This window comes from Cryptomeria japonica, chromosome 6, assembly GCF_030272615.1.
Source record: "Cryptomeria japonica chromosome 6, Sugi_1.0, whole genome shotgun sequence".
Classification (NCBI taxonomy): Eukaryota; Viridiplantae; Streptophyta; class Pinopsida; order Cupressales; family Cupressaceae; genus Cryptomeria; species Cryptomeria japonica.
Genome location: NC_081410.1, coordinates 341,280,507 through 341,308,017, shown reverse-complemented (window position 1 = coordinate 341,308,017; position 27,511 = coordinate 341,280,507).

Genomic DNA, 27,511 nt, shown 5'->3' with positions numbered 1-27,511 from the left:
CGGAGTTCACCCCAACTGAAACATGATATGGAGTAAATACAAGAGAACAATTGGAGCACCAATGAAACTAAATCCTTGAAATCCATCATAGGCATCACATGATCTAACATGAATATCAGGTACTCACAAAAAAGCATAAACAAATAGATATGACTCCCACAAAAGTGCTCCAAGCAAAATCAACAAAAACTACACACTAGTGAACATAAGGGAAGAGTGTCATCACATAGCTTGGTATGATTACCTTGGCAGGCCTCTATAGGTCTCGGCCCCCATCCACTGGGTTACCCTGGTAACCTCTCCCAAACCGATGGCCCCATCCAAGTCTCATGTGGACCCAACACCTCCTTTCGTGAAGACAAGGTTGTTGGTTTGCCATTCCAAGCCTTCTCACTGCATCATGAGTCTGTACTAGCACTCAACCATGAGCGAGGAACAATTATCTTTCTTAATGTTTCATCTACCAAACCCCTTAATATATTATTTAATTATCGCTTATTTAGACAAACTTAGATGGGTTATCCTGCTTACCTCTTTGGGTGTAGGCCCCACTTGAAAGCCACTCTCCCATATGAGACTTAACCACAAATCAAACGAACTCTCAAAACTAAGGTATACACAAGAAATAGTATATGGAGTTAAAAGCAATAGAAAATCACTTGGCCAAACAAGCCCTTTCCCACAGATAACTAACTCACGATTATCTGACTAGAGATGTAATGCCCCACCAGGAAACCCCGAAGGGATAAAGCTAAAACACAACAATAGAGTGCAAATATATATTTTTTAAATTAAACACAACATAATGATACAATGAGTTATCATAAGCTCAGCTAACACAGCGGAAGACTCAAATAACACATAAAGAGTTTCCCAATATGATTACTTAATTCAACACTTAATTCAACTCACGCTAGTTAATCCAATTAAGTTGATTAATTTCATGACAAGATAATACTTTAAACAAGGATAAATTCTTTCGGTAAGTTAAAATTATAGATAGATAATGTGATTAAGTTCATCCATTACAATTTAACCATACATTACATTCAAAATTTCATTAAAACATAAGTCAGGCATCTAATTTCCATGCATGCTTTAATTGCATTATCAACTAATGAATACATTCCATTATACAAATCTACATTCTTCATGATCCAAATTACTGTATTTAATATGATGACTACAAACATGCATTTAAGATTAACATCATCTAATTCCACATTATACATTCTAACCATAAAGCCATCCATACATGCTAAATAGAAAGGAAACAGAAGAACATAAACACCACATAACACCGAAATGATATCAGACTTCACCCCTAGTGGGCTACATCTCTGGGTCTGCTCAATCACAAGACCCCTCTGATAAAATGATAGGGTGAAGAATACATAATGTTTACATCATTTACATCCTGCCATCAGGGCATACATAAACCAATAATACATACGACCACATCGGCCCAATAGATACATGAATGGTCCTTGAATAGGAAAATGATCCAACTGAAAATGATAAGAAGCAATTATAAAAGATCAACTAGAGCATCCGTGAAACTAAGTCTTCGCAACCCATCAAAACCAACCCATGGTCTAACATGAATATCAGGTTCTCACAAGGGCATAAACAATAAGATGATTCCACAATAGTGCTCCTATCAAAGACAACACAAACTGCACACTAGCAAACATAAGGGACAAGTGTCATCACATAACTTGGTAGTGAAATTATTTTTAACCAATTAAATCATTTCCACGAAGTTAATATTCAAAAATGCTTTTCTTTTCCTCATTTCATAATTTTGTATATATTCATGTTAGTAGAACATAGATTGCTATTATGAATTTTTCTGGAATTTTTCTTTTCATATATATAAGGCACTGATAGGTCTCTTACTGGAGTTTTTCTTTTCGTATATATAATTTTCATCATTAAAAATTCATAATAGAAATCTAAGTTCTACTAACATATTCTAAATTTAATAGATTTATTTTTAGTTTCTAATTACTTTATTGCTATTTTATAAATTTTTAAAAAATCAAAAAAAAATTATGAACAATTTATTATTCATAGATATTTTTAAAAATTCAAGTAAAATAAATTTATTTATTTATTTATTAAAAAAATATATAAAATTTAATTAATGAATAATTTCTTTTTAAATATATAATTTTTAACATTAAAAATTTATAATATTAATTTAAACTTTATTAATATAGTTTAAAGCTATAAATTTATTATTAAAACTTAAAAATAATAATATAATAACTATTATTAATAGTAGTAATTATTAATAATTATTAAATCTTAAAAATAATATATTTTTTGTATGAAAAATCGAGAGACCAAAAAAGTGGAGAGTTTATACAAAAAAGAGCATGGGAGGCAGAGCCTCAACCATCAAGTAGTAAAGTCTTAGAACATATACAATCATCCACCTACCAAAAAGAGTGTTTATACTAATTGTCACAATAGTATACTAAACATCTACTGGAGAATCTCATCCTAATTTTCCAACCACATGGTCTAGCCTTGTGGACCCTCCATCCACACCACCTTCTTCCAATCCAGGATATGGGTAAACATCTCAAGCTTGTCAAAGTAGGGACCTTTGTTATCCTTGAGTTCCTTGATCAGCTTCTTTAGTGCATCATCAAAGGCAGTCTGATTTTCCACAATCCTAGTCCATTCAAAACTATCTTTCATCTCATAGATGAACATGGTTGCATGATCATCCCTAAGGAAACACAACAACTTTTCCCTCTTGACATTCATCAAGAAGCATACCTACACAACAATTTTATAACATGTGAGTTTTCTAAAAATTCCAGTAAGAGACCTATCAGTGCCTTGGAACTTTTCCTCATTTTGAAATTTCCAAATAAACCGAAGTATGAAAGAAGAGAGGATTTGTCAAAATAGATTAGCATCCTTCTTAAGGCCATGAATGAAACTAGTAATAATATCAAGAGTACATACATGTTCAGTAAGGGAGATTCCAAACAAACCAAACCTCTCTAGCGAAAATGCAGTCGAGAAAAATGTGTCGTGCAGTCTCAGGATTCCTATAGATAGAGCATAGGTCGAAGGCAGCAGAGTTATTCCTAATAGGAAGTCTATCCAGCATAAGTTGCCACCTGAAGCATTTGATCTTAGGGGGATGGGAGACTTCCATAGTTTCTCAAACTTTTTCTGCCAAGCAGAGGTATTAGAGTCAATATACCAAAGGGAATTAATATGATTGACCATCGAGGTGTCATAATTGAGCAATTCATAAATAGACTTAGCTATGATCTTGGAGAGGAGGGAACCATCCTTCCATAGGAATGAGAGGTATTTGTGAGAGTCTACATCAGTGTTCCTAGGAAGATTTAGACAAGCACATGCATTTTTAATCATATTGTAGGTTCTCTTATGCGAGGCAGGGAGGCCATACTCATTACTAAGATCCTCCTAGCTGATGAGATTATCCTATTCCAAGATGTCCATAAGATACTTAATGCCCTTATTATACTAGCACCTAACAGAGCAACCTTGGGTTAAGGCAAGGGGTTTAGAGTTATGGTGGAGATTCCACCATATTGATCTCTCCCCATGCAGAGTGTTATTACAGTCAATGCTAGAGTTGACAATAAGTTTACCCACATGCTCCTAGGCTTTCCAGATGGACTTAAACACCCAAGTGCCTTGGATAGACACAGAGAGAGACCGCCTGCTACCAGATCACTAAAGGGGAGGGCTTTCCAAGATTTGGCAAACCTGGGGACACCATTTTGTATGTTATTTCTAACAAGAATCTTCCAGGGTTTTTGTCCTTCCAAAGCATGAAATATCCATTCGGCAGCAAGGGAAATTCCTTGCATTCTGAGATCCTTAAGACCTAGCCCACCAAGTTTCTTGTCTATGTGGCACCAGATCCATTTGACCATGTGGGCATTTCTTTTACCCTTTCCATTAGACCAAAGGAAGCGTCTGATAGATTTTAGGATTTCAAAAATTTGGTAGTTACTAAACATCCAGACAGAGGACTAGTATATACTTTAGGAAGAAAGGATTTTCTGGTAGACTTGGATCCTACCAGCCAAGGAGAGAACCCTATTGTTCCACTTGTTAATCTTTTTATCAATATTTTCTTTGACCCAAATCCACATGTCTTTGAGAGCGGGAGAAATAGAGAAAGGGATACCAAGGTATCTAACTATTTTATTGGGTCCTCCCCATCAGTATCCAAACTGCTGAAGCTAGTCCAGGGGTTTCTCTTTCCACCCAAGCAGAATAGATTTGAAGTTGGAGATACGAGCACCATAAGCTCTACCAAAGGTTGCAATTTTTTGATTGAGGGAGTCAATGATATGCCTAGAAAGCTCCAGGAAGAGCAAGGTATCATCGGCAAACTGAATGTTGAGCAATTCAGAGTCATCCGACATCTTAATTCCATGAACTCTAGGAGATAGGGTGTCATCTCTTAGGAGGTAGAATAAAGATCTGGGGAAATAACAAACAAAGCAGGGGCAAGTGGGCAGCCCTGCCTAATGGATCTAGAGAGAGGAATAGGCTGAGAGAAAGTCCCATTAACTTCAATCAGGGCAGAGGCACCTTTGAGGAGGATTTGAATATATTTACAGAACTCACTAAGGAAACCAAAGGCTTTGAGCATCATGAGGATGAGGTCCCATTCCACCCTATCATAGGCTTTCTCAAAGTCAACAAGGAACATGGCAGTATCTTGATTAGAAGTCTTGGCCCATTCCATAGATTCCCAACTAGTGACAAGGTTCTCCAAGATATACCTACCTTTAATGAATCTTGTTTGGGTAGAACAGATGAACTTGGGAAGAATTTTCTCAAGGCAAGAAGCTAGGGCTTTGGACAAGATTTTATATGAGATGTTAAGGAGGGTAATTGGCCTCCAGTTTTTTATGAGGGCTTTGTCCCCATTCTTGGGGATAAGTTTAACAATGCCCCTATTGATGGACTCCCCAAGGGTGCCAGTATCAAGTGCTTTAGTGTATATGTCATAGAGGTTTTTGGTGACCCACTCAGTATTGGTTTTGTAGAATTCAATAGGGAGTCCATCAGGGCCTAGGGCCTTATTATCCTTGAGAGCCTTAATGGCATTAGCAATTTCTTCCATAGAGATTTTGGTCTTGAGAAGGAGAGCTTCATTCTTAGAGATCCTTTTTGGGATAATGTTACTAAATCTATTTCTAACATATTTTGAAGCTTCATTCTCCTTTGAGGTAAAGAGGGTCTTATAAAACATTTCAAAAGCATCTTTGATATCATTGATATTCAGGAGTTCCTTATCCTCTACTACGATTCTGTCAATTTTTTCTCTGTTTTGTTGTTGTTTGAGAAGGTTGAAGAAAACTTTGGAGCCTTTGTCTCCAAATTTGAGCCAGTGATTACGGGCTCTAATGAAGCCACCCCTGATTTTGATCTATTGATGTCTCTAGCCTGAGAGACCCATTTCGCCAAGCTAGAGGAGGAAGGTTGTAATTGTATTTCATGTTCCAAAGAGTGGAGTCGATTAGTGAGAGTTTTTTCCAGAGATCTATAATCCTTGGCTTTCTTCCGGCCAATAGTTTGGAATATTTTCAACCAAGAGGAGATGTTCCTATTCCATCTAAGGGTGTGGGATTGGGGATGTTGAGTTTGCATGTTAAAGAGTAAAACCATTTTGATGGAAATTAGGACATCCTTGTCTTTCAGAAGGGAGGTGTTGAGGATAAACTTCTTATTGCAAGGGTTGTTGTTGGAGATGGAGTTCCTAGTATGAATGATAGCTATGATAGGAAAATGGTCGGATGAGGTCACCAGAAAAATAGCCACCGAGTTCCCCAAGTGGTTAGGGGAAAAGGAAAAGTAAACTTTATTAACATAGAACCTATCTAATCTGAAGTAGATTCGGCTAGGGCCTTGCTGAAAGTTGCACCAAGTGTACCATAGGGCAGAGGTTTCATATTTTCTGCCCTCAAGGGGTTCAAATAACTACATTTGTTGCTTAAACCTATCCCAATGAGGTTTCTCTAGGCATTTCCATTTGAAAGGAATACCCCTGGCCTTATCATCTTGGTTTTCAATCATGTTAAAGTCTCCAGCCATAATCCAGGGGATACTCAGGAGGGATGCCAGCCAATTCTAGAGGGACACTCTTTCCCTGTAATCATTAGGTGCATATATAGAACATACACCAAAACAAGAGCCTCTAATATCCAGGGTAGCCCAAGCCACTATGTTACATGAGGAGACACCCCTATCCCTAATGTAATTCGCCCACTTAGGGTTAATGAGAAGACCAACTCCACCATTTCCCTTAGGATGATTGGTGCATATTTTGATCGCATCTCTCCGAATAAAATCAAGCAAAGTGTCAAGAGAGAACTCAATAGCTTTAAGTTCTTGAAGCATCAAAAAGTCTATATTTTTATGATGGTTCAAAAACCTTTTAATAACAAACTTCCTATCATGCGACTCCAAGCCTCTAATATTCCATGAGATGTATTTCATGAGAGAAGGGGATTAAGAGGGACTGATGGGGACACCATTTTGATCTCCAGACTTTTTCTTATTCTTGGAACCAATAGGTCTACCTTTCTTCTTAGCCATGGAGGATCCTTTCATGAGGTCATCACCATCCTCACTAAGCTCACTTAGCTTAGTCTTACCATCTGTATTTTCTTCAATGTTCAACCCAGAAACTTGGGAGCCTAGAAAGCCAAGGAGCATTGAGCTAGACTTAATGTCTTCTAGACCCGTATTAGCATAAATAACTTCAATAACATGGTTGTCCTCTATCTCATTGAGCATAGATGATGTCGAGGGGTTGGTGGTGTTAACATCAGGGGTAAACCCTATAGATGATGTGGAGTCAGATCATTTTGGAGTCCCAGACCTAAGCATCATTTTCGCAGGATTATCACTCATGCTAACATCACCAGCACCACAATCAGATTTTTCCAAATTTTTAACCATATTTTTAACCAAGGAATTGGTTGGAATTTGAGAAGTAGTTGGTATGTCAGGATTCGTAGGGATGGGGTACTTTCTAGTGGTCATCAATTGATTGGCATTTTGATCACCAACATGGGTTTGATTCAAGGCAAGTTGATGGGAATTTTTCCGTCTTCGCTTCCTTGATGTGACCATTTGAAAATAGTCAGAAGGCAAACCCTCAGGAATTTTTGTGGGAGCAGAAATAGGGTTGTGGGGTTCAAATATCAGAGTTGTGATGTCAACATTCATTTGATTTAATTCAACAGGGTTGAGGCTAGGAGCTGAGTCTAATGTGGGATCATTTTTAGGGTTAGCATCTTCACCAATAGAATGAAGATTACTTGGGTTTGGGATCGAATCCTTACCGGTGCTAGGGTTTTTGGATGTTCCTGCTAGGTTAACGTTGTTCTTTTGCTTCCTGCGGTTAATAATTGGGTAATTCTTTCGAAGATTCCCTTCTTTTTTGCAAAGAAAATAGGCATTTAATCCTCCAAGTATTTCAACAGGGCAAACAAAGGTATCCTCACTGATCTTAAGGTTTAGAAACAAAGGGATGTCAATCTCAGGTTTAATAGAGATAAGTATTCTTGCATCAAGGTTGGGCACCAAGCACGTAGTTTCATCAACCCGGATTATTTTCCCAAATGGCTCCAATACCTAGGGAAGAAAATGCCAAAGGAAGGGAGGGACATCCTTAAGAATGACCCATCTAGGGCATGATAGTGCAAGAACTTCCTCATTAACCACCTCTGGAGACCAGGCTAGGGCACAAAAAGAGGTGTTCCTGACCATCCAATATTGTCATTTGAGGACTTCAATCTGAGACTCATGACTATTAAAAAAAATAATATAAAGACCTTTCTGCAATCGCCTACAGAATGAAATCCTAAGCCCTAATTTCAGATTCCAGAGATTATGAAACCAATCATCTAAGAATTTTCTAGGCGGGCATCTCTCAACATCAACACAAGCAAAGAAAATGGCAGTGTCGCTTAACCTAGATTTTTCCGAAGCAATTTCTTTCAGCATTTCATCATTTGGTGAAATGCAGAAGGAGTTTGAGAGAATGGTAGGGCTCTTACCTTCCTCACTAGGTCGTTCGCCTCTAGGAGTCTTAAGAAATCTTGCACTAGGGTGGACTCCATTAGCAGGCGGAGAAACGGTCCTGGCAAAAGTTTTTTTCAGCTTGAGTGAGCCTGATCAACAGGGTTAGAGGTATTAATGGCACCATCATCCGATTTTGGCTCCATTGGGAGCCACGGACAGGTCGCACGAGTGATCAGGGAGATGTGTTTAAGAATTCGGTCGAGATGCGAGCAGAGTACATTCAAATGCTAAACGAAATTAACTAGAGTAAAGGAAAGCAATAAATGAAACATGGAGAGAAAAGAGAAAACCACGTGGAGGAGATTATCTCCTCCACATCATTGCAAAAGTGGCCACGTCACCCATCGCATGCGTTTTGCATCTACAGTCGCCTCCAAAAATTCCTAAAAATAATATTTTAATATTAAATTCACCAAAAGAAAACATTATGGTAGTTGTTTTTAAACATAAAAGATTGAAACCCCCATTTACCTAGTGCATTTTGCTTAACCTTTATGAATTTTACCTACTTAGTAATTTTCATTCAAGGAGAGGAATGATAGGCAAATCACAAATAAAATAATTCTAAAGGATAAACTCAGGAAATGGGGGTAAATAAAAATAAAACCTAAATATCGATTACGTATATTCCTGCCTAAATAGTTGTCATGATATTTATATATTCTCAAAAGTTTGCCTATAAGAGCTAAATTGTTAAATTTTATATATTTAAATTACTATATTGTTAATTATTTTGATTATAGTATAATATTATTATATAGATTTTTATATATAATATATTATATTATTGATAATATTATTTTATTATCAAATTTTTATATTATTAAATTTAATAAGGATAATTAAAATTATATATGTTTATTTACTTATATAAAGTTTCAAAAGATTTAGAATTTGTTAAATATTTGTTTGGTGGATGTGTAAAATAAATTTGATAAGAAAATTTAAACATGCTAAATATTATTTTAACATACCTAAAAAAAATGCCTAAAAAAATTCATTTAGATAGTGGATCCCGAAAACCTGCTAATAAGATGTAAATTTTCCAAGCCAATTAGATAGGAGAAAACTAATTTCTATAATTTAGAAACTTAAAAACCATGCATCTTAACTTTATAAAAACTTAAAAACATATATGCAAACAAAAAATTCATAGTTCTAATTGGTGGAGAAGCAATTGAATAATAATGAGTTAACAAAAAACAATGGCAATCGATTGCAATAGTACTAGCCTAACGATAAGTGCTAACAAGTGCCACATAGTGGCGAGTACTTGTCTGTTTTAATATTGTAATACAAATAATAAATCTAATTATAATAATAGAATTTTTGATATCAATGAGCTATGGCATAGTAGTTGAAAGGTATAGTAGACAATAACTAGTCTATCTATATTTAAAAAATATAGGTAAATTGTGTCGAGAGATATCTTATAATAGAAGGGAATCTAACGATTGCAACAATATTAGTAGTATAAAAGATTTTCAAAAATATGGATAATAATTTTATTGATTATTCCCTTTTAAATATTATGGCACTCTTCCACTATCATTTGATTGTAACGGTTTCATATAGTTGGAGACAAGTGGTGAGGGTTCTATTTTATTTGGAGTAATAAAATAACACCTCCATTAAAATCAAAAGATGGTGTATTTCATGCATTTACCTATCATTTGCATGCCAAATTGTTTCAAAATTAAATTTTTGTTTACGGACATTTTGATGTCATTGTAGATGCCTCTCGGCATAATTAGACTCAAATTGATTATTGAAAGATTATATTTTTTCTAAGTGATGTTGGCTTCAATTTTAATTCATAGTAATTACAAGTGCAACTTGTGTATTAGATAAAAAAAATATCCAAGAAAATTGAACCCTAATATATTGTTATATCTATTATTCATATTTTAGTGATTTTTTTTTTGATAAAAGTGGCAAAGCCACTGAATAATTTTATTAATATATATAAATTTTACAAAAGTCTAGTTCGGACAGGCATACCGGCAGGAAAGAACCAGGCAAAGAAAACCTCCAATTGTAGCCCTTGACCAAAAAACCGTTGAAAAATACCAATTGAATAACACCATATACATGATCATAGACCCACGACCCAACCCAGTAGAAACTAAAAAACCCGATAACCCCCCCATATTGACTAGTCCACAAAATTACAAACAAAAGGAACCCATAAGAAGATTACAACATGTCTTCAAGATACCATGTGCTCGACCATTCCTCCAGAGGTGCTGAAGAAGAACAATGGATCACATCAACACTCGAGGAGGAAGAATCAACTAAGGAAAAATAGAAAACCACTTGAATGTCCATAAGAGAGTGGATCTCAGAAAACACATCGAGAGCAACAGCTAAATAAGGAGGAGGAGCATGATCAATCAACCATTCAAATAGTACAATTGTATCATCATAGCAGTCACCAAATAGTCCACACCTAGCTACATAAAACAACTCTCCAAACCATCCATTAGCAAGAAACACATTAAGAGGCATGAAACCACCATAAGGAAGCAATCCATAATCAAAACTGTAAAAAGACAAAGCATAATCCACATCAAGAGAAGAGTAGGATGTTGAGACCAAGAAGGAATCAGCTAGAGCCCAAACCAAATGAGTATCCATAAGAAAATCCATTCAAACAGTAAGAAAATGAGAAACCACTTCAAATATGCTAACACTTGCATTTTCCACCAACCAAGATTTACTCACCACCATCCTAACTGCATACACAATATCCAGAGAGCACATAATAAAAATACGCCCAAGTTTATCATCTTCATATGCAAGAAAGTCATGAAAATCACCAAACTTTCTTGAAATAGAAATTTTGTATCGAGCTTCAGAATGAGCAAGTGACAAAAGGATGAACAGCTAAAAACACTAATATCATAGAGTTCATATTTCCTAGGCATATATAATACAAACCACATAAAAGGCAACATCATAACAAAATATTGTCGGGCAGGGATATTCGACATCCCACACGAGCTGAGAGAGTCGACTTGAGCAGAAAAAATGAACATCAAAATTCATAATTAAAAAACATTATCCTCAAAGATAGGACCAACTTAGAAGAAGCAAAAACAAAGCACCATGATATCCAGCCATTTTCCATAATAATTGCAATGGCACGACATGGAGAAAGAATAACCCAATCATTATGTCACAAGTGTACATCCCAATATGACCAAGCACAGGGAAACAACTAGAGACCGCCAATATAAATAATAATAATTACAATCCAAATGAAGCAATTAAGAATTTGTAAGGAGTAATCATAAAAGAACCAGGCCAAACAAAAGTCATTCCATATTAGGATAACCATAGAAGGCACCACCTCTCAATGATAAAACATTCAAATGCATTACATCAGCAAAAATGTAACCACATAATCAACACGTGGACAACACCACCCCTAATGCGACTCAAACAAGTGATCAACCTCAAAAGGGGTGCCAACTGAATATTCTGAAATTAAAGCAGTCCTCAAAACATGAAGAGAAAGATTTGTTAGTGATGCCTTGAAATAAAATGTTACCATGAAACCAAATAATGCTAGACCACACATAGCATTGAATTTTCCATAATAACATAAAGGAAACCAAATATATAAGAGGAAGATAGCAAGCACCCATACGAATAATGCACACATAAAGTTTACATCATCTGGAGGAGTACAAAGGCTATCATGTCATACCATTATCTGCAATCATCAATATACTCAAAGCAGAAGGCCAACCTTAATTAACTAAAGCTATCTCTTTCCATTATTTTAATGTAATCACAGGCCGCAGGTCATGGCCACATATCATACACTTACCCAAGACTGAATATCAACATGTTCAACCTTAGATATTAAATCAAATAATTCATATGGAAGCACCTTCCATCACCAAAGAGGAAGGAATGTCCAAATAAGCAACATCCAAATTATCAGCTTGTTCATCAATTGCCTTATTAGTTAACTATAGAATCAAATAAATCATATGAAAATACCTTCCATCACCAAAGAGGAAGGAATGTCTAAAGTAGCAACAACCAAATTATCAGCTTGTTCATCAATTGCCTTGTTAGCTAAAAAATTTTCAATGCTATTAACCTCTCTATAACAATGAGAAATGGAATAAGAATCAAAAAATGAAATCTGCAATAGAATTCGATCTAACAGGTACTGAAGATGTCAGGAGTGAATTTTCTTATTAATAATAGCTTGAAACATAACCATGGAATCTCCCTCAATAATGATATTTCTAATACCAAGGGAGATTGCCAAATCCAAGCCAAAAGACAAAGCTTGAAACTCGACATAATTATTAGTCCTAATACCAATATCATGACACCCTGCTTTCACAATTTGAGAGTTATGATCAAAAAATGACCACTCCAATACCTTCCCTACATGGGTTCCCCCTAGAAGTGCCATCATAATTTAATTTGAACTTAGCGTGAGGGGGAGGGCACCATTTATCATTTTTCCTTTTAATGATTGAGGCAAAATGAGTAGCAATCGAACCATGAGAAGGATAGGATTTGAGAGTCGGCCAATATCTGGTAATCCAACTATCCCAATGAGAGAAAGAAGTAAGGCGATCAAGATTCTTATAAACATAAGAAAGGATAACTTTTGAAATTGAAACCTCAATTTTAGTCAACACCTCTTGTAACGAAGAAGACTTATTTTTTAAAATTCTATTATTTCTTTCTATCCAAATGTTCCACAAAATAATAGATGGAGCCACCACCCATAAACATGAATAAATGGAAGAAGGGAATAGGAGAGGCCACACCCTAAACTGACTCAAGAGATCCGGACAAAGAGCGGACGACCAACCAAGTTTATCAAAAAGCCAATACCAACATTCAGACACAAATTGACAATGCAAAATAAATGGGAGGATGATTCCAAACAAGAGCCACATAATACACAAGGAAAAATAGTCGTAACCCCAAGCCTATCTAATCTCATGCAAGTAAGAACTCTATCTTGGACCACAAGCCATGAAAAATCCCTAGCCTTGGGAAGACAAGTTATATACCACAAGAGTTTAGAAGGCCAAGGAGGGTCAGTTGAGGAAGGCATGAGAGACTTATAGCCCTCTCTGTTGGTGTAAATAAATATTCATCATGGATATTATTACACTTAACTTAAGTTAACTTAGGATAATGCATCTCTTCATAGTTTGGATATGAGACACTTAGGGAAGTGTGCACATAGGGATATAGCTTGTAGGAGAAATTCCACCTTTTTTGGTCTTATTTTGCTGTTACACTCCACATTCGATGGGTCATCCACCTCTTGTGGAATATTATATTATTTCTCCTACCTACCCCTAGTATTTCTTACCTACCCTTGTTTCTCATTGAGCCATATGGCCTTGCCTATATAAGCAGGCTCATATTCATTGTATTGGTTAATCCAGTTGATTATTTTGTATATTGATGAGAATACAGTTTGTTCTTGTCATTCTATTGTTTCTCTTTATGATTTTCATTGTGCCCTTTATCTTGGAAAAATATTGCATGGTATCAAAGCTATTGGGGCTTCATTGATTGCATTCAGGAGACATCTTGGAAGGCTTCTATTTTTGGATCTGAGGTACTGCACATTTTGGAGGCATCCTAGAGCATTTTCAACCTCACCATTGCATTCAGGAGGCCGTTTCCATAAAAAATCAAGTATAAACTTGACTTATTTTGGCAAAAGTCAAATTTTGGGTGTTGGAGAAATTTTTTGCCCAATTCGGGCAATATGGTATGGAATTTTCAGATTTTTTCAAAAAAAAAAAAAAAAGGGGGGTTCGTACCTTCTGCCCAGTCAGCAGCGCACAGTCAGCGCCTAGTCAGCCTAGTCCAAGGGTATGATAGCCATTTTGATGTTCATACAGCCATCAAATTTAGCACAGTGTTTTGCTGATGTCATCATTTTTTGAAAATTTTAGACCCCTTTCCGTTGAGCAGTTTGGATTTTTGGGTCAACTTTGGAGGCTCATAACTTGCTTAATTTTGCTCTTTTTGGGTGCAATTTTTTTTTATTTGGGCTAATTTTTTGTGCTCTTCACAGTGGTGTGGTTATTTTATGATTTTGGTGCATAGGTTTTTCAAAAAAATTGGATTCTCTTAGTTGCACCTGTCCAATCCTCAATTTTGCAAATTCAAAGGCTTTGTTTGAGCTCATACAACCTCCTTTTCAGGTGCCATTTTTTTGAAAGTGCATAGTTTTCCTCTAATTTCATAATATATGATCAGTTTTCATAGATTTTGAGTGGATATTGTACTTTTAGATATTGCTCTTTTTTGGCCTATTTGGTACTTGTAATTTGCTTGGATCTTAGTTTAGATCACTCGCATTATTAGTTTGAGTCTCCTTTGGCCTTATTGAGGTAGTTGTAAAGTTGAAATCATAAGTCCACTTTGCCATTTTTTTCAAGTGGCCCATTGTACACGCACTAACTATACAGTGCCAAATCATCATTTTTTATTTTTATTTTTTTTGTGGGGGGGGTTCTTTGATTGAGTGAATTTGGGGGGGTGTCTTGTGTGATTGTGCCTCTCTTTCCTTGTGCTCTTTCATTTTTGTTGCATTGAGTCCTCATAAATTTCCACCTTTAACTCCACATAATTATGTATCATGGAAAATTAAAGTATGGAGCAAATTAATGGAAAAAGGTCTCACGCATTACATAGATGGAACAATAGAAACACCACCTGATCCTAAGGCTGATCCTAATGCTCAGTTAGAATGGCTCACTAATAATTGCATGGCTTTTGGAACTTTGTGTAAGTATGTATCAAATGACCTCATTTTTCACATTGAGAAGTGTACTACAATCAAAGAGGCTTGGGATATGTTTTAGAAATTGTATGGTCAAGTTGATGAAATCAGAGGTTACAAGATTGACAATGAGCTCACCAACTTGGATCCCAAGAGTTTTGATACAATCCAAGATTATGTCACCAAAGAAAATGAGCTAAGACCAAAGCTTAAGGATTGTGGAATTGACAAAAAGGATGCTCAGTTGATATTCAACTTGTTGGACAAGCTTGCACCAGAATATGCATCATTTGTTTCAAGCTTCCAAACTCATTGTTTGACAATGGGGAGTTCCTAAATTATGCGTTCATTTGATGCTTTCACATAAATGTTGATATTGGAACAATCTAAGTTGTTGAACATGGGGCTTCTTAAGTCTTCAAAGTCTAAGGATTTGGTGGCTAATCAAGGGAGTCAAGGAAAAGATTCCAACAAGAAGAAGAAGCAATCTAATTCAAAGCCACAATAGGAAAAAGGGAAATCATCCTCTCCATCACAAGGCAATTTTTCATCCTCTTCCAAGAAGGGGACTCCACCTACGAAGGATAAACCAACTTGTGCTTATTGCAAGAAGTATGGTCATGCTGAGCATCGATGCCACACCAAGAAAGCTGATGAGTTGACAAATCTTCTTAAGAAAAACAACATCAACTTGCCATCCGCCTACACAAAGAAGGATTCATCTCCTTCCTCTTCCTCACAGTCTAAAGGAAAAGGGCAAGCATTTGTGGCTACAACAGGTTCTTCATAACAATAGATACTTGACTCGGGTGCCTCTTATCACATGGGTTCTACAAAGGAGCATTTTTCTTTATTGGAGCCATCAAACGTACCTCACATTTACATAGGTGATGATACACAAGTTCAGGTTGAAGGGAAAGGTTCAGTTGACATGGATGATGGAACATTTGAGAATGTTTTTTATGTTCCTAACTTGTCTACCAACCTTCTCTCTATCTACCAAATCACTCACTATGGGAATGGGAAAAAGGTTGAGTTTACACCTGATTCAGTTGTGGTAAAGGAACTTGATGATGATGCCTTGGTAGCAGTGGGACAAGTCAATGACAACTCAGGGTTTTATTCATTCTCCCACTTTGTGTCATGTTCTCCTTCTAGAGCCTTGCTTACTCATTCAAATTCAGAAAGTAAGCTATGGCATGAGCAGTTTGGTCACCTCAACTACTGCTATCTTCAGCAGCTCAGCACTATAGACATGGTCACAGGTCTACCTTGAATCAATTTTTCAGAGGGTGTATGTTCAGGCTGTTCCATGGGCAAGCATCTCGAAGAGAATTTTGATAAAGGGAAAGATTGGAGAGCTTTGGAAGTTCTTCAACTTGTTCATAGCGATGTAGCAAGTCCATTTCCATCGCCTTCATTTAGTAAAGCTTGCTATGTCCTCACCTTCATTGATGACTACTTTTGCTTCACTTGGGTCTACTTTCTTATTCATAAGCATGAAGTGTTTGACATATTTCAAGACTTCAAGGCTTGTGTGGAAAAGCAATCCAAGAAAGTGGTCAAGATTCTTTGCACAGATAATGGAATGGAATATGTGAACAAAAGACTTGAGGATTTTTGTACATTTGAGGGGATTGATCTTCAGCATTATGTTGCATACACTCCACAGTAGAATGGAGTTGCAGAGCGCAAGAATAGAACTCTCAAGGAAATGGCTAGTTGTATGATACATGCACGTTCTCTTGATCCCGCCTTTTGGGAAAAGGCTATTAGTTGTGCTACACACATCCAAAATCGAGTTCCTCACAAAGCTTTACAAGGTATTACTCCTATTGAGGCTTGGGCTGGTAGGAAACTGATTGTGATACATTTCAGAGTCTTTGGGTGTCCAACATGGGCTCTCATTCCTTCACAAAAATGCAAGGCATTGGAACCTCAGAGTAGGCCTTGTCTTTTTGTTGGATATCCTGAGGGTGTTAAGGCATATCGATTGATGGATCTTGAGACACATGAGGTGTTCATTGAGAGGAGTGTTCATTTTGAGGAAATATCTCCTAGCTTAGCCTCTCTACCTCCTCAACCTTCCTCCATTGTAGATAGTGATGCTAGTGATTCAGATAATGAGACTCCTTCAACTCTGACTTGTAGGGTTACACCTCCACAAGGTCCACTTGCAGTTGAGGATCCTTGTTCTCCACCTCCACCTAGACCTTGTTGGGCTCGACAAACTCTTGAGTCAACAGGTTCTCTTGTTGGGGATCCTTCACATACACAGAGGACTCAATCACAACATTAGGACCTTCCACATGCATTCATTACTACCACTTCCGATCCACAGACATTTTGGGAAGCATCAAGGGTTCCTGAGTGGGACCATGCTATGGAGGAAGAGTATAGTTCCTTGATGAGGAAATACACATGGGAGTTAGTCCCTCTCCCTAAGGGGAGAAAGATGGTTCGATGTAAGTGGATCTATCAGACCAAGTTTTCAACGGATGGTAGTGGATAAGTATAAGGCTCGGCTTATTACGAAAGGTTTCTCTCAGGTTCCAGGTGTTGACTATATTGAGACCTTTGCGCCCATAGCCAAGATGAACTCCATTCGTTTGACACTTGCTATTGCTGCAACTCATGGTTGGGTTGTACATCAAATGGATGTGAAGAGTGCTTTTCTTCATGGGGATCTTGATGAGGAGATTTATATGGAGAAGCCACAGGGTATCATCCAGGATTCTTCCTTGGTTTGTAGACTAAGGAAATCTCTCTATGGCCTTAAGCAGGCTCCCAGGGCTTGGTATGCCAAGTTTGATTCCTTTCTTCTCTCAACAGGGTTCACCAAGTGTCATTCTGATCTGAATGTCTACATTTTGTGATAGGATGACTCACACTTGATTCTTGTGCTCTATGCTGATGATTTGATCATTACAGGGAGCACCGTATCCATCATTAGCAGTGTCGAATCTACTCTACATGACAAATTTGCTATGACTGACTTGGGTCTTTTGCACTACTTTCTTAGGACAGAGATTTCATAGTCACCTTCTAGGATTACTCTATCACAGCCAAAGTATGCTCTTGATCTACTTGAACACTTTCACATGGCTGATTGTAAGCCTACACTGACTCCCTTTCTTTCAGGAGTCAACCTTGAGGCTCGATGTTCTTCTCCACCAGTTGATGCCACATTATATCGTCAGCTTGAGGGTAGTCTCATTTACTTCACTCACACATGCCCTGATATTTCATTTGCAATTGGCATGGTTTCCTGCTTCATGTAGGAACCACATGAGCTTCATTGGAAAGCTGCCAAATGCATCCTTCATTACATCTAGGGTACACATCACTATGGGATTCATTATGCAACAGGCACAGGACTTTGCTTGGTTGGTTACATAGACTTTGATTGGGCTGATGATCTTGATGATCATAAGTCTACTTTAGGTTACACTTTTCACCTTAGTTTAGGCCCCATTTGTTGGCAGAGCAAGAAGCAACATGCTATTGCTCTCTCTTTGACTCAAGCTAATTATCGAGGGGTTGTTAATGCAATGACTGAGACCATTTGGCTTCAACAAATTCTCACAGGGTTTGGGTTCACCAATCCATGGTCGACAGTTCTACATTGTGACAATCAGAATGTTATTGCCATCTCGAAGAGCCCAGTCTAGCATCAATGGACCAAACACATCAAGATCCATATGCACTACATCTGAGAGCTGATTCAAGAGTTGGTCATTGATTTGCAGTATTGTCCTACAGAGGAGCAGGTTGCAAACATACTCACCAAACCTTTCCTCGAGAGTAATTTCCAGCAGTTGTGAGCTCTCTTGGGGGTGTGGGATGTCTCATTAGGGGGGTTCAGCTGACTTCTAATTCCTCTCTTATGGGGGGGACTTTTTCCTCTTTGAGGTTTTGTCCTTCTCCTTTGAGTGTCTTTTGTACATTCATCTCTCTTTTGGGGGGGATTTTTTTTCCACTGGGTTTTCTCCCTTGCTTCGTTTGTGAGAGATTGCATTGCATAGTTTTGCTTGCATTTGCATATTGTACATGGGTACCTATCATGGCCTCATAGTTGGGACCCATCTTGCATTGTTGACTTGAGTCTTCATTCCCCTAAGTTGCACTTAAGGGGGGGTGTTGGTGTAAATAAATATTCATCATGGATATTATTACACTTTACTTAAGTTAACTTAGGATAATGCATCTCTTCGTAGTTTGGATATGAGACACTTAGGGAAGTGTGCACATCGGGATATAGCTTATAGGAGAAATTCCACCTTTTGTGGTCTTATTTTTCTGTTACACTCCACATTCGGTGGGTCATCAACCTCTTGTGGAATATTATATTATTTCTCCTACCTACCCTTGTTTCTCATTGAGCCAAATGTCATGATTATGTGCTCGTATATCTATATGGCCTTGCCTATATAAGCAGGCTCATATTCATTGTATTGGTTAATCCAGTTGATCATTTTGTATATTGATGAGGATACAGTTTGTTCTTGTCATTCTATTATGTCTGTTTATGCTTTTCATTGTGCCCTAGATCTTGGCAAAATCACACTCTCTAATTGAATATAATCCTGAAGTGTTCTTGGCCCATATCAATTCATCTTTAGCATTCTGAAAGACCAGTGGCCTTTTTCTAAAGTTCCTCCACATAAGCATTTTTTAAAGCTTGACCCACTAGAAGAAAATCAATTGATTTCCACTGAGCCATCGAATATGGGCCCAAGGTGTCAATGTAAAAATAATCAGCTACATACACTCCCCATTCATATGTTAACAAGTTAATAATAGGATACCAATCCCTCACATTTACCAAAGAAGTATGCCCATTTCACACCTCATCCCAAAACCTAGCTTTCCTACCATTATGAATGACCAAGGAAAGATGAGAAAGGATAACAAATCTGAACTCAACCATAAAATTCCAAATGGAAGAGCCCTTAGGAAGAGAAGAGGCCATAAAGATGCTTTCCATAGTACCCCTCACCAAATACTTGGCACACATAAGGGTGGCCCAAGAACTATTTGGTTCCTTGTACAATTTCCAAACCAATTTTGCTCCTAGAGCTCAATTCTACTTGTTAAGATCTCAAATACCCGATCTACCCAAATCCTTCAGGAGATAGACCTTCTCCCATGCGAGAAGAGGAATTTTTTCTTTATTTCCCCTATCATCATTCCATAAAAAAGATCTTAAAATAAATTGAAGTTGAATAATTGAAGTTTTTGGAATTTTCAAAACCAACATTAAATAAATAGGAACTGCATTCAAAATAGATTTGATTAGAAGAATCTTTCCAAATAAGGTAATCCATTTATGATTCCAAGACAAGATCCTAGCAGATACCGAAGAGTTCACTCTATCCCAAAAATTACATTTCTCTGACACACAAAAAAGGGAACACCAAGGTATTTGCAAGGCAAATTTCCTACTTCATATCCCCAAAATTACTGCAACCTCTTTTGAACCAAGGGACAACTATCAAGAAAGAAAACTTTAGATTTGGCACAATTAACCTTCTGACCTGAAAAAGAAGAATAGTCATAAATGATTTTTCTAATGACCTTGGCTTCCACCATGGAAGCATAACCAAACAATAGAGTATCATCAGTAAAAAGGCAATAAGAAATTACTCTGAAATTTGCAACATGAATTCCTTGCCAAAGGCCAGAAGATCTAGCCGACCTAATGGCGCAACTAAACGCTTCTGCCATAATAATGAATAAAAAAGGATACAAAGGATCCCCTTGTCTGACACCCCGAGATGAAGAAAAAAAGCCACAAGGGGATCCATTTATGAGGATCAAAAACCTAGCTGAAGAAATACAAGCATAAATCCATTTGATCCATGATTTCCCAAAACCAAACTTACTAAGAACTGAAATCAAAGCTTTCCAATCAACCCTATCATAGGCTTTCATCATATCTAATTTAAGGATCATTGCAGGTATTTTTTGAGAGACAATGGAATGGATAATATCATGAGCCACAATGGCCCCATCTGAAGTTTCTTTACCAAGTAAAAAACCCCCCTGCTCTACAGAAATAATCCTTGGAATAATCTTAGCAAGTCTAATAGAGATAGCTTCCGTGAAGATTTTATACAAAGTATTACATAAGGCTATAGGATGAAGGTCAGCAAAGGATTTGGGGTTGTCCATCTTAGGAATAATGGTAATCAGAGTAGTATCCAATTCCTTAAAAATATCCCTATTCCTCTAAGATTCATCTAGAGCTAGGAGAACATCATTACCCACAAACTCCTAACATTCTTGATAAAATAGAGCAATAAACCCATCCGGCCCTAGAGCCTTATCCGACCCCATGGAAAAAACAACCTCCTTCACCTCATCAATCATGAAAGGAGCCATGAGCATCCGGTTCTCATTTTCTGAAACAATGGAAGGAATAGCCTCAAGAAAATTATTATCCAATGCAACAGGTTTAGCCAAGAGTAAAGATTTAAAAAACCTAATAGCCTCTACAGCAATAGCATCCTCCTCTACCAAAAGAGATCCATTGACATCCAGATACAAGAGACTATATTTCGCTACCTCTTAAGTTTGGTAGAAGAGTGAAAAAAATTAGTATTTCTATCCCCTTCAGAAAGCCATAGATCCCTGGATTTCTGTCTCCAGTAAATTTCCTCTTTAGCTAAGATTTCCTCAAACTGAGATCTAAGGGATTTGAGCTCATCATAAGATGTGGAATCCATGCCATTTCTCAAAACATACTCATTCAAATATTCAATTTCCCTCTATATTCTTCCTTTCTCAAAAAAAATGTTTTTAAAATGGGAGATATTCCTTTCTTTAATTTTTCCTTTTAAAAAGACTAGTTTTTTTGTGAGCTAAAACATTCTAGTCCCTTCAAAAAAAGGAGTAGACAACCACCAATCCCTAAGCAAAGGTAAAAAAGTAAGATCCTAAAACCACATAGGCTCAAACTTAAAGAGGATCTTTTGTGGGGCTCTATCTTCGAGGATCGAAAATAAAATTGGAAAATGATCAGACCCCACATTAGGCAAAACTAAAGAAAAAAATTCAAAAGCAGATTCTATCCAATTTTCTAAAACAATAAAATGATCAAGCCTTTCAGCAATCTGAGAAAAACCTTTTCGCATGTTGGTCCAAGTAAAGGGACATTCTGAGTCTTACAGTCAATTAGAATCATGTTTTGAATAAAAGAATCAAAGTCATCAATAATCTTACTATTAAGCAAAATCCCACCAGACTTCTCCTCCAAATCCAAAATGGGATTAAAATCTCCACCAAATATTACCAGGCTATTATGCAGGGGAGAAGAAACATGAATCAATTCCTCCCAAAGATTTATTTTCTCCAAGATACCCACAAGGCCATATACATTAAAAAGCCAAAACTTAGTGTTGTAAGATCTACTTTTAATCAAGGCTAACATCCAATTGCTAGAGGAAGCAACCAAAGACAATTCAAGATTAAAATCATTCCTAAGAAAGGCAAGCCCCCTGATGCTCCCAGAGAGGGGGAGGCATAAAATTTCCAAGTCTTCCAAGTTGGAAATAATGATTCAGTAGAAGTCATACTTAACTTAGTTTCTTGTAACATGATAACATCACACTTCATTAAATCCAATTGGGATTTAATCAAGCGTCTTTTGTTAGGGGAATTTAAGCCCCTAACATTCCAATAAATAATTCTCATTGGCTTTGAGGGGAGACCAAAGCTCCCCTCTTTCCTTGGTTAGACTTCAGAGAGATCTTACCCTTAATAAATGTATTCTGCAAACACCTCCTAATAGCATTAGACCTAGTCAGAGGTGGACTAACAAATTTTTATTTTTTCTTCATGGTAGAAGTATCAGAAGATGAGAGTAGACTAGTCTGAATACCAACAGCAATCTCCTACTGAGTCTTAAAATGCTTTGGCATACGACCCCATTTTGAAGGAGAGGTGAAAGGAGATCCCGAGGATAAAGGAGTCTGAACAATTGGAAGCTTAGTTTCAGTAACCAAAGGCATTTCAGGGTCAGAAGGAGAGATGTTTTGTTTATCATCACCCTTCTCCTACTGAGTCTTAAAAATATTTGTCTTACGACCCCATTTTGAAGGAGAGGTGAAAGGAGATCCTATGGATAAAGGAGTCTAAACAATTGGAAGCTTAGTTTTAGTAACCAAAGGCACCTTAGGGTCAGAAGGAGGCATGTTTTATTTATCATCACCCTTCTCATTTAACAATGCTTCAAAAGCATTACATGAAGGAGGGACTGACAAATCTTTGTCTAGAGTAGTCAAATCATTATCAATGGAATTAATCACTTTATCCGTAGTGAGCGAATCCAAAACAATATTATTCTTATTAACCAAATTTTGCACCTACTAAATTAATTGCTCATCAAAAATAATCAGAGGAAACTTCAACCCAGGGTTATCCAAAGGGGTGTCACCAGGATGATCCTTAAAAGTACCATCTCCCATACCAAAGACATTTCCTTGTCTAGTAGGTGCAGCATTAAAAGGTTCCATAGAAGACAAAACAACTTCAACCCTACCAGCATCCACAACATTTTTGAAGGGAGAAGGGGAGAATGGTTTATGATTCAAGAGAGTCACAAAAGCATGACCATTTTGTATAAGAATCTCCTGCATCTCATGCCAAGAAAGAGTTTTGACATTCAAACCTCCCTTGGCCAAAGTCTTTTGTTCGATCAGTTGATCCCCAATGGGATTCTCAAGAAAAATGTTCTTGAAATTTGAAAATAATGGAGAATCCATAACTACAGATGCTCTCCCAAAACCATTGGAATCCTTAACAATGTCTTGATGGCAAATGCCATCAATAGATTTAATGTTACAAATCCTAGGCAGATTATCATTTGAATTAACCAAAACACAAATTTTGATAAGAAAATTATCGTCCTCATAGATCGAATGAGAAAGAAGAAAGGAGCCAAAAGAATCCCCCACCAATTTTAAAACATCAGATTCCACAAACTCAATGGGCAATTTAAGATAATTAAACCACATTGGGATCTATTTAGGGTTAGTCAAAGAGGGCACAAAAAAGGGTTTCCATGTTTCTAAAAAACTAGGCTCTTCCCAATCCAGAAAAAAGAATTCTCTAAAGCCCGAGCTCTCGCATCAACAGAATAAAATACAATAATGAAGGAGCTAGAAGACATTACTTGAAAATAAAGGATACCAAACCATTTATTATATAATTTACAATGCAATTTTAAAAGATTAATAGTATCACCCCATACCTGGATAATAATTACAAGTGAATGTAAATTGCGAGCTTTCTTAGCCAAAGGGCTCTCAACAATGTCAATTAACAGGATCAGAATCCATACCTTATTCCCCTCAATATTACTTGGCTCAAAATTAGAAGGCTTGTCAGTTGTCAAAGACTAAGGTACCTACTTTGAACCTAGAGTACCCAAAATTTGTTGACCCACCTACAAAGAAACCCTATCTCTTGAATCCACCCCCACAGATGATGAATTAGCCACATTAGCCTTCCTAGGGTTTGAATTTCACACCACATCCTTCCAAGATCTATCTGCATTCTTTCTGTTCCTCCCATGCCCTAGGCCACGTCTATTTAGAGCAATGCAGCAACTAATAAAATTGTTAGGCTGATCTCTATACCACATATATCTCCTTTGATCAAAAAAAAAACCTTGGAAGTACCTGGAAACTAGCCGCATTCTATTCTGCAAATGATGTGGTCAATGATCATGTTGTCCTAAAGCTACCATATCCACCCACTGCCCATTATGGAAGACCCATTGCGGGATATGGTCAGTCTTCCTCCCAAAAGGATCCATAGGTGGAGGCGGATCCTCAAAAGTCACACCCCCCCCATCTCTCTAACTCCTTATTTTCGGACATACCAAAAATTTGCAGAGTTCTCGAAGATTCTATTTACAATATTTTTTATCTTAGTGATATTTATTAGTAATGCTTAAAATATTTATTTATTTTAGTTTTTTAATAATTCTAAGTATAATCTTACTATTCTTTTCATAGTTATAATTATATTGGGAATATAATAATTAATAATAATTAGAACTAAATTTTTCATTTAATTAATAATTATAAAATTAAGATTTTAAAAATTATTATTTTGTATTTTGTATTTTTTATTTTTAAACAAGTTTTGCCTAGGGGGAGTACCCTTTCTATTAATAAACTAAGAAAATATTACATAGAAGATTGAGAGATCTCAGTTATATAGGTAAGCAATCAACTATCTCTTATGCCATAACATCAACGTTTTCCTTCATGTAATCTTCAAATTTACCGATGTTGTATTCCTTCATTATCCCAGCTTTGAACAGACTCAAGGCCTTCCTCATCTTCTTCTTCTTCCCCTTTTCATTCAACTGGAAATACCCCATCACACAGCCTGATTCTGGAGCCACCTCTATGTAGTCTAGTGTAGTCATAACCTCTTGCATGAGGTATTCTCTCACCATCCTCTGGACAATCCCGTTGGCCAAGATCGGGTAGCCCAAAACCTGCATGATTGGTTCAAATAATTTTTCCATCACCATTTTGTCATGCACATGACCTCCGCTCTAGAAATAGAGGCCCAAAATGATAACCACCATCTCTTTTTTCTATCGCTAGCTTTGTTGAATAACCGATTAATCTTCTCCTCCGGTGACTTGGCCCACCCCTCCTCTTCCTTACATGCACACTTGATTCTAAAAAACTCTACCATTTTCCTTCTGTGGAAATATTTTCGCTAATATCTTGCTATATAGGACCTTCCCACCATCTCTATCTTCCTCCAAAAAAATTGGGCCATACACCAATCCATTTCTACAATCTAGGGATAACCTCTGTTGATTTTCTATAGATAACATCGAATCTTCTGATCACATGTGTCACTTTTCCGAAGGACAATTGTGGAAATTTTTAACCCTCACAACTTCGGCTTGAAATGGAGCTTATGTCATTGATCTGTGATCATCCTGATCCAACGTTCATCAAATTTTGTTCATTTTTCTTATTCAATGTAATTATTAAGCATTTTAAAAATCTGAAAGATTATAAAATAATGTATTGATTAACATTACGGTTTATGATGTTTTATAAATTATAAAATATTTCCAATCATAGTTTGTTTTGAAAATTAATTAAAATAAATAATATACACCATTTGACCATGCCCTAGCCATGAAGGCTCTTAGCTCCTCATCCGACCCAGGAAAAAATTCTTCAAAACTACCCTATACCTATAGTAGGCTTGAAGAAATTCTTCTCCTAGAATCATCTTGATTGCATGCAGGACAAGATGATGGTCTATTCTCAGAGTTAAGACCAGCCTCTTGTCTGTAATCTTGCCAATGAAGGCCATTTGCCTTTTTGTGGCCCTTAGAAGAATTGGTGTATCTATTTTCACTCCTACTTTTCCCAACTATCATATTTGCCAGTTGTCATGTATTTCTTTTATGAAATTATTACTACTCAACTAACTCTTAATTATTAACCGAGTGCTTGCTGCTATATTGTAATTTCATTTTGTTAACGATTCACAAAATCACACACATACATTTGTTTGGCTCATTTTCAGATTCAAAAATTATTAACTCAGTACTACATTGTAATTTCAATTTTACCCATAAATTATTACACACAGTGACACAATTTTGGCCATTTCATTCACAAATTGGAATCTGCTAATCGCAAAAGAATGAGACTGAAATCATTTTTTAAATCAATAAAAGGCAAAATTTTCATTAATATGTTCTGCAAATTTACAATAGTTGACTATGGGAGACCCTCCAAAACTTTAAAGCCAAAATGAGGGAGGTTACGAGGAACTAGCCAAAAAAAACAAAACTACTAGGGCACTGGCAGTGGACCAGTGGTATGATGGTATCCAAAAAATAAAATAAAAAATAGATACCCTTCATGGGAAACCTTAAGGATCTTCCCCTCCATCTAAGTAGAATTCTCTAGAGAGGATAAGATCTGAGAATCCATCAAGCCATCCTTAGTCTGTAAATTCATCTAGGAGAAACCATTTTCAAAGTAAATCCCTACCAATCCATGCTCATTTCCTATGTCACGTCAACTACTCAGCATTCAAGTTCAAAATAAAAGGTTGTCTGGCCACATTTTAGCCTAGCTAGAGAATCTTGTGTAAATCACTTGCCCAAGGGATCCCCACCCCTATTTCTGCAAACACGACAACTTGAACATCATCCCCCAAAAATTCTTCTTTGAAGATCTTCCTTAATAGCATCAGCATATCCACTTTGTCTCCTCCGAGGTCCAAAAGAGATGCAAAAAAATGGGACATAATGTTCATGTTAACTCAGTATCTATCAATATTTAACAAAAACTCTCATCCCAACACCATCCTCACAACCTCATTTGTAAAAATCCCAACCTCCTTACAAACTGATGCGAGAGTTGTGTCTCTGACCAAGCCCAAAAAGGCCTTCTGGTCCTCCTCAGATGTGCTTCTCAACTAGATAGGAATGTTCATCTTCAGAAATCTGAATATCAAATTATATAGCCTAAAGACCTAAACCAGAGGTAGAAATTCAAAGGCGAATTGAAGAAGAAAGAAGCATAGATTGTCTATAAATAGAAATTCCTTCTCTAACCC